The 12905-nt window shown below is 36.4% G+C and overlaps 1 protein-coding gene across 1 annotated transcript in view; it reads left to right on the top strand.

Moving 5' to 3' along the window:
- The first annotated feature begins 10837 nt into the window (after positions 1–10837).
- Positions 10838–12905, top strand: part of LOC120518931 (kelch-like protein 28) — a 33570-nt gene continuing 31502 nt past the window's right edge. Inside the window, exon 1 of the mRNA XM_039741955.1 lies at positions 10838–10969. The gene's annotated coding sequence lies outside the window, so the exon portion shown is untranslated. The remainder of the gene's footprint in view (positions 10970–12905) is intronic.

Raw genomic sequence — 12905 nt, 5'->3', positions numbered from 1 at the left:
AAATCACAAAAGAAAAATAAGTTACCAAAAGCTATTTATAATCAACAGCTATTTTATTATTTAAAATCAAAGTAATCAATTTTTTGCTCTGTTTATAGCACAACGGTTGAAACTATTGTCTCATGATATTACAATTTTGGAGTTCAATCAGCAGTAGCAGTCTGGTCATTCTGTGTATGTCTGAATGGATTTTTCCTTCGGACACTCAGGTTTTCTTATACCTTCAAACAAGTTATTGTGTCCCACAATTGACTGGTACAACATCCAGCAGGGTTAGTTCAAGTCTTGTGCACCTAGACAACAGTCTTTGCAACTTTCAGGTGGATTAACATAATGTAATGGATGGACAGAATTTAAAACTGCTCTATTAATATTAATATCCATGATATGATTGAAAAAAGAATGTTATGTCATAAGAAAACATTTATAATGTTTTTACACAAATGTAAAGGATGAACTACATATCCATCCATCCAATCCACCAAGAAATAATTGTTTCTATTCTATCTCATAAGTAACTAACATGATAAAACTATATTAATAGTTCTAGTTTATAGGTCTAGTAATAGTTTCTGTAAGGCTCTTTCCTAGAATGTTGTTTCTACATAGACTCCATTGTATCTGCTACTTCTGTTCCAACAATGCATTTTTTTAATCTTATTTAGAGCATTAGAAGTTCTAGCCACATTCTCTCAATATTCAATTGTTATTTCTAATTGTGCTGTAGTTTAAATTTAATGTACCCATGATTTTGTCAGTTTAACATATACTGCAACCCTGTTTTCTCTGTTGAGTACGTTTTGATGGTGCACAATTAAAAGCATTATTTAAAATAATTATTTGTTTATTATGTTTAGCCAATGTTCAAAAGCTTTCTGTGAAATGCATTAAAATGATTGCATACTGAAATCTTTTTTATTACATGCTAATTTTGCCATACGTATAAGAGAGTGAAGATTAATTTCCTTAAACAGAAGTAGATTTAACAAATGGATTAAAACCTACTATTGCAATTAAATTTAGAATAGTACAACACTATACAAAAGAAAAACAGTGTACATTTACATTCACAATGTAAAAAATGCAGTAAACATATTTTACATTTACTGTATTTTCACACTAAAACTACTGTAATACAATATATGGTTAAATAATGATATTAAATAGATAAACACATGTAAATTTACATTTAAGTAGTGTTTTAGCTGTCAGAATCAATTAATTGTTCCAATGTGCAAGACTATTTTATGAATAATTGTTGCCTTGCCATAAACTCACAATGGTACAGAATTCTGAATTTGCATAAAGTTAGTATAATTTCATAAGGGACTGCCCCTTTGCAGCAAAGCTGTAAATTCTTTCTTATAAGCCCCACATATTTTTTGCACTGTAAGGAACAAAAATGTAATAATGGTTAGAAAAATATTTTTTCAGTGTAATCTTAATGCTTCTTGTAAACTGGTTTATGCAGAGTTATTTTTAAATAACATGTAGCGTATCCTAATATCAGAAACGCAACATTTCCTTCCCCACTGGAGAACATGCTACGAACTTTTTGCAAACAATGAATTGTATTAGTTGACTAAATTAAATGTTAATATTGTTTAATGTCTTAGTGTTGTTAGTTGATGTTGATTATCTAATAAGTACGGTTTTCCTGTTATTTTTGCAATAAAAGTCAACTTCAATTAGCAAGCTTCAAAATCGCAAAAAACTACTGAATAATCTATCTGTCTACTGTATCTATAAAATTTTAGAACTGTCCTAGCAGGCGCATACGAGTAAAAAGCCGGGCTATCCACTACCGCCTGTAATGTTAGATTCGAGTCCTTCAGCATCCTCAAATCCCTCCACACTTTCACTCTCGACACTGAGCAGGACTCTGCGCTAATTGGAAAGATACACGCTTAGGTAATGTTACCGTCAAATGTTTGCAGTTCTGCTTATACCATGAAAGGCGCTTAATCAAATTGTAATTCTTCATAAAATTAGCTAAAAACACTCCATCAAAACATCAGGTTTAATCTAGTGTAGCTTTAATGTACTAAAGTTAGCGTCTTTGTATTTTGGCACTTTAAATAAGCAGAAGAAGATGACATCAGCTTGCATTTTTAATTCTTAGCAGTCAATGCAGCCTTAAAGACTGATAAAATTGAGATTTTTGTGAAAAGGAATCACACGAAGGCCCATACGAATCACAGCGTTTAACTATCTTAAAAGAAAATGTAATCGACAATGTTAATATTTATATGTTTACTTATCACTGTAACGAAATTCCTCAAATGCACCAAAACGTAATAAAACAACATGCCACTTACTAGTATCGTCTTCCGCATGGAACTGTTTAAAGGGGGACTGAAGCGACAAAAAGGCAGTCGAACACTCGACAGCTAAATCACATCTTATTTTGGTGCATCTTTTGCATCCGAGCATCAAAGTTTGTCTTAACAGTATCCGCGCGACCAGCTTCCTCTATGGACCTGTGCCGGGTTCCCCCTAGCGGTCTCTCGCGGTCAAGGGCGACGGCTGTGACGTAAATTACTGTACTTGTGCAGGTTACAATGGGAGATGTAGTGTCTATTATTACAAACGTATAGCTTTGCTGTTTCAGCATAAGGTATCAGTCAAGCTGCCACAGTACAGTATTAGAAAAGAAAACCAGATTATGCCCACTGAACTAAAGGAATTACCATGTGCAAAGCAGATAAAATACAGTTTCCTTAGAATGGCAGCATACAAGTGAGTGAAGCAGCATCTCTCTTGCAAAGTGAACAAAATCTTCATGAAGTGCTTTTGCAAAGCCTTACTTTCAGCTACCTCACTTGTGATGATTGCCATATAAGATATTTTTATATGTATTGAATCCAATGCAGGAGTGCAGGGATCAGTCTCAGAAGCATGGCCATTTAAAAAATTTTCTTGCCTATTTGGGCCCTTCACCACAATAGATATTTTAGAAGCACCAACCCTCATTTATGTTTGAGCTGTCCAAATGCCCCTGGCCACAGGTCCCCTCAAGGGGATAATTAGCCTGCTTGTGCAAGGAAACTGACCCTTCTCAAAAGCATTAGGTGCAATGGATGAAAAAAAAAGTCTATTCTCAGCTTCATATTTTATCCACTGTTTAATCACAAGGACTTGCTTTTGGGATGTTATACAGTATGTGTTTGATTACTTATGTCTGCAGGGCCACAAAAATAATCATCTCCTGCTATTTTCCCCCCATTTGTGATAAAGACACTGATGGAGATAAATAATGTGAAGCGTTTTACATCTTTATTTACGTTTCTCTTCTGAGGCTTATTACACAAGGCAAGAATCACCACTTGATGGGGTGCCATTCCAATGCAGGACTTCCCTTACACACATATCAAGATTCACACCTATGTATCTATAAGTTATTTTATTTGTGTTATTTTGCTGAAAAACTTTAGTCTGATATTAATTCATGGTAATGTAGTTCTAAATGCACATATTCAATAACATTTTTATTTATTTTATAATAGCAAATATATTTCTTTTTTTTTTAACACTGTCACATACTCAACAAAGAGCCATAGCAAGGTTTGGGGGCAGCCACCCGTATATTATTTTCTTGGCTGAAAATTGCAAATAAATGACAGCACTGAGGGAATAGGGAAAAGGTGGAGGCTTTTAAAGGTTAGGGTAGGAAGTGAGGTCAAAGGGGCCAGGATCGGAAAGATCTTCAGCCATAGGCTCGAGCATGAACATGACATCAAGGGGGCCGGAGCCAGCAAGGCCTTCCTCTATAGGTCTGGACACGGAAGTGACGTCAGGTGGAACTTCCTGTGAATGGCCTGCAGGAAAGCGAGAAAAAGAGCCAGTCCATTCTGCCACATCCCGGTCAGATTCGGAATTGCCCTCACTCAAGCCCTTTAGCTGCCTCCCATGCACATGTGTGACAACACATAATTATTCCCTTAGCATTATTTCACTTACATGAAGCTAAATCTTTAGATTATTGATTCTCAGACTCAGACGTGCTGCTGGTTTTTGTTCCAACTAATTTTTCTATTTAATTGGTACCCCAGCATCTAATTAATGAAGTTGTTTTTTTTATTATTTCCCAGTTTCTGTTTTAAGGTCAATGTACAAAACTAAGTTGGTAATTTTTTCTTAGAATGTGACAAGCAGTTCTGAATGAAACAGTGGTGCAGTGGTAGCCCTGCTGCCTTGAAGTAAGAAGACCGAGGTTCGTGTCCTAGATCCTCCCTGAATGTAGTTTGCACAGGTTTCGTCTTGGTGCTCTGGTTTCCTCTTACAGTCCAAAGACATGCAGGTTAGGTGGAATGACAATACTACATTGTCACTAGTGTGTGGTTGGGATGTGTGTATGTTCACCCTGTGATGGACTGGCGCCCGGTCCAGGGTTTGTTCCTGCCTTGTGCCCTATGCTATAGGGATGTGGTCCTGCAGCCCTGTTCAGGACTAAGTGGGTTAGAAAATGACTGACTGACTGACTGATTTATACATGTTACATAGGGATTATTTCACGTTTTTTAACTTGGTTTTCAAAAATGTCATCATCATCATCATTATTTTATTTTTATTTTTCCGAGTATTCTGGTGGTTATATTATAATTCATTAATGAGAATGTTAGGTGACTAATTCTGAAGTAGTGACAGTCTTTCAGCACTCAGTGTCATTTGCCTGGGTGTCTGCTCTGTTCATTGTTAATTGTCATTATTAGGATACAATTAAGGGAACAAACTACATAGAACAAACATATTAATAGGAAAACTCCAAGGGAGTTTTAAGGATTATAGCTATTTGAATAAATGCTGCAGCTACATGGGGTTCTTGGGATGACATGTTATTGAATGGAGACTGTCTTGGTCAACTCGAAGAGTAGAGGGGTACAACAACAACAACAACAACAACAACATTTATTTATATAGCACATTTTCATACAAATCATGTAGCTCAAAGTGCTTTACATGATGAAGAAAAGAGTAATAAAAGACAAAGTAAGAATTAGAATAAGACAACACTGATTAACATAGAATAAGAGTAAGGTCCGATGGCCAGGGAGGACAGAAAAAACAAAAAAAAAACTCCAGACGGCTGAATGGTAGTGACATTTCAAAACTAAAATGGTCAGGTAATCTGTGATAGTCTGTTACAATGTGAGGTTGCCTAGTCGAAAGTAGTAAGTATATTGTAACTTTTATAATGTGTTTGAAACCATCGATACAAATATACACTTAACTTATGTTATGATTATGGCATTTCGGAAGTGTATAAATATAGGTGCCTGAAAAGCAAGGACTGATTCATAAAAAAAACCATTGACATAAGCATGGACATAAAAAATTGCATTTGTTTACTTGAAATTATTGTATGATTAAAAAAAAATCAGATTTAGGGTGGCTGTGAAAAAAGAAATCATGTCTTAGCTTAGGGTCATGAGGGTCTGCTGGAGCCAAACCTAGCCAACACAGAGCGCAAGGCAGGAAACAAACCCTGGGCAGGGTGCCAGCCCACAGCAGGGCACACACACTCACCAGGGACAATTTAGAAACGCCAGTGCACCTAACCTGCATGTCTTTGGACTGTGGGAGGAAACCAGAGCACCTGGAGGAAACCCATGCAGAAATGGGGAGAACATGCAGACTCTACGCAGGGAGGACCCGGGAAGCGAACCCGTGTCTCCTAACTGCGAGGCAGCAGCGCCACTGTGCCACCCATTTATATGTCATCAAAACTTCTAACTTCAAAATGATAAATGACAGATATAATCAGAAATTTATAAGCATTAGTCAGGTATTAATGTGATGATAGCAAAATAAATGTCATTGTAATAGCAAAACATGTAGTACTCGATAAGACATGAAATTTTATTCCACAGCCACTATAAATCTAAAATATTTTGGATCATATGTTAGAAATTTTAATAGGTGATAGTTCAAGACAGATTTGATTGTTGTCCAAATTAATTCCAGACATGTAATATTTTCTATCTTTCTCTTCTATGGCCATGCTTGAGGTATTTTTTTAATCATTTGTTATGTATATACACTCATGATCAAATTAAATGATCAAAAGTAAAATAAAAAAATAATACAAGATTTTGCCAAATTAAAATCCAGAAAGAGGAATATATATTAAAATTACTTGTTTTTGCTATTTTTTTCTTTATTGAAATCCACCTTTAGTATAGAGTACGGTTTCTTTTGGATCATTTCTTTTTTGTATCTTTTACAAATTACATAATTATAAGGAAACTTATATAGTTGCCAGTGCTACTGCAGCATTATGTACTTTTAATCAATGTCACTTCACTTTCAAGTTATTAAACATTTGATAACAGTGGTTCCTGCAACGTACACATACTGCATACTGCATGGTGGGTTTCCTATGACTTCACCATATAATGAAAATCATTTTTTGTTAATGATTACTTTTAGTTTTCATCCATCCCAAAAATACACTTTCTTTAATGTATGCCACCACAATGGATTTGAAATTAAGCAATCACTATGTGATTGTAAGTGTAGACTTTCAGTTTTCTGAAATGTAGTTTTTCTGCATAGCCACACACACCCCACTTCCAGGGGCTCAAAAGTGTTTGGACATTTGACTGACAAGCTGTTCCATAGCCAGTTGGGTACAGATCTCTCATTATTGCATTAACTATCAAGCAGGTAAGGTCATAGCAGGGGTAGTTTTGACTTTGCCAGAAAACAAGTTTTTTAAAGCCTGTCCAGTTTTGGAAGAATTGTATTTGGACAAAGGAAACTAAGATCAATATGTACCAGAATGTTGGAAAGAGAAAAACATAGAGAAGAGAAGAAACAGGTCATGATCCAATGAATACCATGTCATCAGTGAAACATGGTGGAGGCAATTTTAAGGCATGATCATGCATAGTGTTTATTGATGATATGACTGCTGGCAGAAGTAGCAGTATGAATTCTGAAATGTACAGGGCTATACTGTCTACTCAGATTCATCCAAATGTTACAAAACTGATAGGACGATGCAAAGCAGTGGAATATTCTTTAAAAGCAAAGTCAATCAACTGACCCCAACCCAAGTGAACATGAATTATACTTGCTGAAGACAACTAACGGCAGAAAGTCCAAAGAAGAAGCAACAACTGAAGACAGCTACAGAAACAGCCTGGCAAATTATCATTAGGGTTGGAGCCCAGCATCCATGTGTTCCAGACTTCAGGCAGTCATTGACTGTAAAGGATTTTCAACCAAACATTGAAAATGATTATTATATTTATGATTATGTTAGTTTGTCCAAATACTTTTGAGCCCATGAAAATGAGAGGCTATGCAGAAAAATACTGTCATTCCTAAACGGTTCATATGATATTTTTGGTAAACCCCTTAAATTAAACTTGAAAGTCTACACTTCAGTCACATAATGAATGCTTCATTTCAAATCCATTGTCATGATATACAGAGGCATAATTATGAAAATTGTATTGTTGCTGTCCAAGTATTTATGGACATAATATGTATTACTTTTTGGAATTAAAAACCCTGTACTTTTGAAATTGATGGTGCTTAACTCTTTCAGGGCTGATGTCAACTTTTGTCAAAAGGAGGAGCTGGCAATAGTAATCGACTGTCAACTGTGACAGAACCAACCGTTACATTGTAGTTGGACTCTCGTTGCTAGAAGGAAAGTTAGATTCATTGGTTTGACCAAGATTCCCTGCACTCTTGTGTGTAGCAAGGCGCACACAACGGCAAAAATGGCATTGACATCTGGCGAGAGATCAAAGTGAATGCGTAAAGTAAAATACTCTGTGGATGACATTTTGCCTGTTATCTCTGAACTGGACTATGACCTGTCGGACTCAGTTTTTGATACAAGTGACTGAAAACGAATGTTCGGTCCCCAGCTAGTAGTGGTTCTGACAATGTTCGCCAGGAAGGACTGCCACTTAACAATGATAAGAGGTAGGAACCAGAATGTAATGCACTGCGACAATGACGCGAAGACAGCCTGGCAGCAAGCCTGCTGCACATTCTTGGCAAACTGGCAGCCACAGCATGCAGCAACAGATGTTTTATGTTGATTTCTGAGTGAAACCATTGTTTTTGAAAACAATATTCAGCCCTCAAATAGTTAAGGAACAGTGGCTGGTACTTTTGGAGCTGGGGCCCCTAACTTAGTTGGTACCTGATCATTTGTATTATCATAATTAGGTACATGGGAAGCAAAATGTTCTTCTACTGCTATAGAAGTGACATAATGTTTTAATTGGTTGTGATGAACATCTTGAGTGGATTCATCAGGAGAGCCTTGTGGTTTACATACCACACTCCATTTCCATGTAAAGGTCGGACCTCCCTGTACAACAAAATAAGGACCTTGCCAGTGTGGTGCTAGTTTACACCTGGAATGTGCTGGATTATTCAACCAAACCACATCTTAATGATAGGCAGTGTATTTTACTCTTTGTTATACTGGACCTTTTGGGGATAATGGACATGTTGACAGTGTTACCAACTGAACTAATAAACAAACTGTAACATACGACATACAGATATAGCATATTTTTCAGGAGTGCCAGGAGAAGCAGAACATAGCTCTTCAGTGGATGAAAAGATGAACTAGCAACCTGGGTGTGTATTGAGTGATAGAATGGACACTAGTATTGTAGGACAACTGAATCGAGCACATTACTCTCTTAAAAATAAAGGTGCCAGAGTGGTTCTTCAGCACAATGCCATAGGATGACCCATCCACATGAAGGTTCCAGAAAGATCAATTTATTTATTTAGACCTGTACAGACTCCATACAGTAAATAACCATGAATTGATGACAGATTTGTGAAATACCAATAGGTCATGCTTTATAAGTCTGTAACAATCATGTGGGGTAAGTCCAAGTTTCTCAATCTGTTAGTGTTCTGCAATTTAGCTTACCATACATTAAATATTTGCTTTGTCAAGCAATAGTTCTATAAGGAACCACATGATCCAGTAAACAACAATAAAATGCTATTAAAGAACCATTATTTTTAAGAGTGTAAAATATCCCGAGGTTGATACTGTTAGTAAAAACATTTAACTAGTTGTTCTTCAGGAACCCAGTTAAACCTCACTATTAAGCTATTCCCTTTTGGATGATATGGGGAGGTTCTTTTCTTTACAATGTCTAATTTGGAAAACAAATCCACTTCAAATTCCCTTTCCTGATCAGTGTGTAGTTTTTCTGGGACTTCATGCTCAGTTATAAATTATTCAAAGATGTGCTGAGCAACAGTAACTGCCTGTTGGTCCTGCAATGAATACAAATTTACTTATTTGGTGAAATAATCTTGCATCACTGAAACATATTTGTTGCCCATAGGAATTATGGGAAGCTCAATGATGTCTGCAGCCACTTTCTAAAATGGTTAACTAGATCTTACTGTTTGCAGAGGTGCTACACACTGTTTACAATATCCCTCTATGTTCTTAGATGTAAATGGACAATAAAATTGCTGTGTTGTTTAGAAAAGTGTCTTTTTGTGGCCAAAATGGTTAACTGTTTGATGTCCATGTACTGTGGAACCTTGCTAACTGTTAGATTTGCATGTACTCTAGAACCTAATTTCCCTTCAGGGATTAATAAAGTCTTATCAAATCAAGTCAAAATCAAACTAAAGCATGGAAAGAAATAACTTTGTGTGGAATAACAATATGAAGTGCTGGCTCCTCACCAGATGTAGTACATGAGAAGCAACAAATTAACTTGTCTTTCACAGTCTCTCAAACTGACTCAAGAATATCCTGAGTATAGGTGAGCTTTTCTTCAGTTTGCTTGTAGGTGGTCCCTTACCATACATTAACCATTGTCTTACTCTGGTCAATACAGGGACTTCTTTTTGACACTGCAATAGATCAATCAACAATATTTGAGATAGATCCAAAACAGGGAAGATGTTTACTGTAGTGTTTAGTATTGCCTGTGTTACTGTCAGTGGGCTGGGGAGAAGGTTCTGCTAAATTATATTGGGCACAGCAGCCGGTGTATCATTACTTGGGCAAGGAGAGGTTGACTTTGCATTTCCATGCCTCTTACCATCTTGATGTGTGATAACTCGGTCATACACATCAAGTCCTAAATCCCAGCAATCTCTTCGTCTTGTAGCATCATGCTGGTCACATCCTTTAAACTTAGTAAGGGATGATGGTCAGTAACAATAACTAAAGGACAACCAGTCAAGTAAAGATAAAAGCATCTGACTATTGTCCACAAATTATAGTCAAAGGTGGACCAGGTTCATTCCATAGCTGTTAACACATGGGCTTGCATATGCAACTAAGTTTTCAACACCCAGCACTGGTGCATTTAGCATTATGAGAAGCACCTGTGTAGAAATGAAGAGTGTTGAAGTGTCAGTGTCAGGGTATTTCAGTATTGGGGGGTTTGAAACTGCTTGTGAGAAATATTGAAATGTCACTTTGCAATTTGTTGTCCAGGAGAATGCGACATGCTTTTGTGTCAGTCTATATAAAGGGACATCTTTTGTCGCAATTGTTTTTAATAAAACGGCGATAATATGAGTAGAGGCCTATAAACACTCTGACTTAAGTAGCCGAAACAGGAGGCCAATTGGAAACTTTATATATTACTAAAGGGTCTGGCTTAACGACATCCTTTTACACTTTGTGCCCTAAAAAGCATACAGATTTCAAATGACTAAAATAATAACGTAAACGGCACCCTACAAGTACAAAATTGCGACTTTCTCAGTGGCACCGGAGTACCTTGTGCGACTTGAAAGTGTCGCCTACTTTCATGAGGTCACATTTCACGTTTCCCTTTCCCCTCCCCTTCCCGGAAGTTTCGTAGCCCAACCTGTTATTGTGTGTGTTTGTTTTCCTGGACTGGTGCCTGGGGTTCCTACTGCTGCATTAATCTCTCTCTCTCTCTCTCCATCCTGCAACGAAAACATCCCCAATTGTACCTGTGCAACGGCAGACAAATCATAGGTAATAGAATTATTATTTTTACGGAGGTCTCCTTTTAATTTGCATTTGTTGTCGTTTGTACTGCATTTTGTACGAGGCATCGCGGAAGCTCGGCGCATTTGGCGTCAGTTTACAATCACAGAAATGTTTTAAAAACACGTCAGTCTTGTGCATAAATATAATCGAGCGCCATATGTGGAAAGTAGTTAAACCGACACATCGAGGATACCTTAAATATTTGGTGCGTAAATTAATAATGCACACCGAATAAGGGGATGGTAGCGATTTATGCTGCAGCGGGTGCCATTAACCTCACTAGTCTGATATTTCGTAGAGTGGGAATGAATGAATGAGTAAAACATAATCTGTTTAACATTTTGTCTGACTTGTTTGCTTCTAAAGAGCTTTGAGTAGTGAGAAAAGCGCTATATAAATGTAAAGAATTACCAGTATTATTAAAATATGTAACTGGGCAACATGTTTTTTTGCATTGCAAGTTTTTATTTTCTCATCAGCAGGACGTTTTCATGAATAAGGGTATATAACTATTTCGTTCTGTTAATTTTCACCCTAATGCAGGCATTTGCCATCGAATGCACTACGATTTAACGTGTGGTGAGCTTGTATCTTTTTACGACAGTGTATGCGTGAGTGTGCACAGTCATAGACTTGTGTCCCATCCAGGAATGGTTCCCACCTTTCTGGCATATGCCACTATGGATGGATTATTGAATGTAAAGTAGGTATTGATCAGCACTTGTCTGCAAACCATTACCAAATTTAAAAAAAAGAAAATGAGAATAGGCTCGCTTGTCAGCATGGGAACATTGATTTGCAAAATATAAACTTTTTTTTGTTACAGCGAAATGTGAAACAAATAATGGAAATAGTTGGTGGATTGATTGGATTAACATATAAAAATATTAAGTTAAATCCCCATTTTAAAAAATTACAGAAGTCAAGCTATTTGTTTGAACATATAGTAGGCCAAATGTTGTTTTGTTTTTTGTTTGAACTATGTTCATGTTGTCCGGTATTTTTAGCTTGTATATGAGATGTATACTATGTGAAAATAATTTCAGTTATAACTTTCTCATCTTCCTGAAAAGTTATTCATCATATTTTTATTTAAGTAAATTGATACTGCTCTTTAAACTAAAATGAAAATATTGGAACACCGTATTTTCTGTATATTAGCTGAATTTGCATACAATGTGAAAAGTATCTACTGCAATTGGCACAATTTTTTTCACAAGGAAATTTGTTGGGACAGTTCTTTCTTTGTTACAACATTTTGAATCCAGAACTCTATACATAGTTGATATTACAAAACTTCCCACTGAAAATTATTTGCAAATTTATTCTGGACAAATTCAGTTAGTCATACCTTGAGAGAGTTAACTTCAACTTGTACATTTTGAATAATTCCTCTGATACATATCCAACAGCTATTCCTGATGACAAAATTAATTTCCAATACAAGTTTGTACAAGCTGAAGTCAGCTCTGCGTCATCATAAATTTTAAACAGCAAGTTAAACCATAACTGAAATTGCATAGAATGTTTTTCTGTTTTATGACCAATGAGTTTGTAAACTTGCCATTGCTTTTGAACCGGAGGGTGGCAAGAAAAGCAAGCAGGGGGCAGAGTCCCCTAGTAATCCTTAAAAACAGTTAAGTGTGAACCTTAAGAATTGCGTATCCTGGAGCAAGCTAGAATAAAAATAAGGATAGTAAAAATTACTTGAAAAATCCAGACTAGCTGTGATTGACTGTACTGTGTACTGCAGTTAAAACTGTCTCAATTCTGCTTTGCAAATGATTGAAATCTGATATGACCATGTGCTGATATCCTGAATCTGGAAAACTAATAAAATTTAATAAATCAGACAGATGGGACCCAATAAACAAATATGAATACCAGCTTCATGATGACTTTAAATTCTTTACCATGTGGG

This window comes from Polypterus senegalus, chromosome 18 (assembly GCF_016835505.1).
Source record: "Polypterus senegalus isolate Bchr_013 chromosome 18, ASM1683550v1, whole genome shotgun sequence".
In the NCBI taxonomy this organism is placed as follows: Eukaryota; Metazoa; Chordata; class Cladistia; order Polypteriformes; family Polypteridae; genus Polypterus; species Polypterus senegalus.
This window is presented reverse-complemented; position numbering and strand designations above follow the sequence as displayed.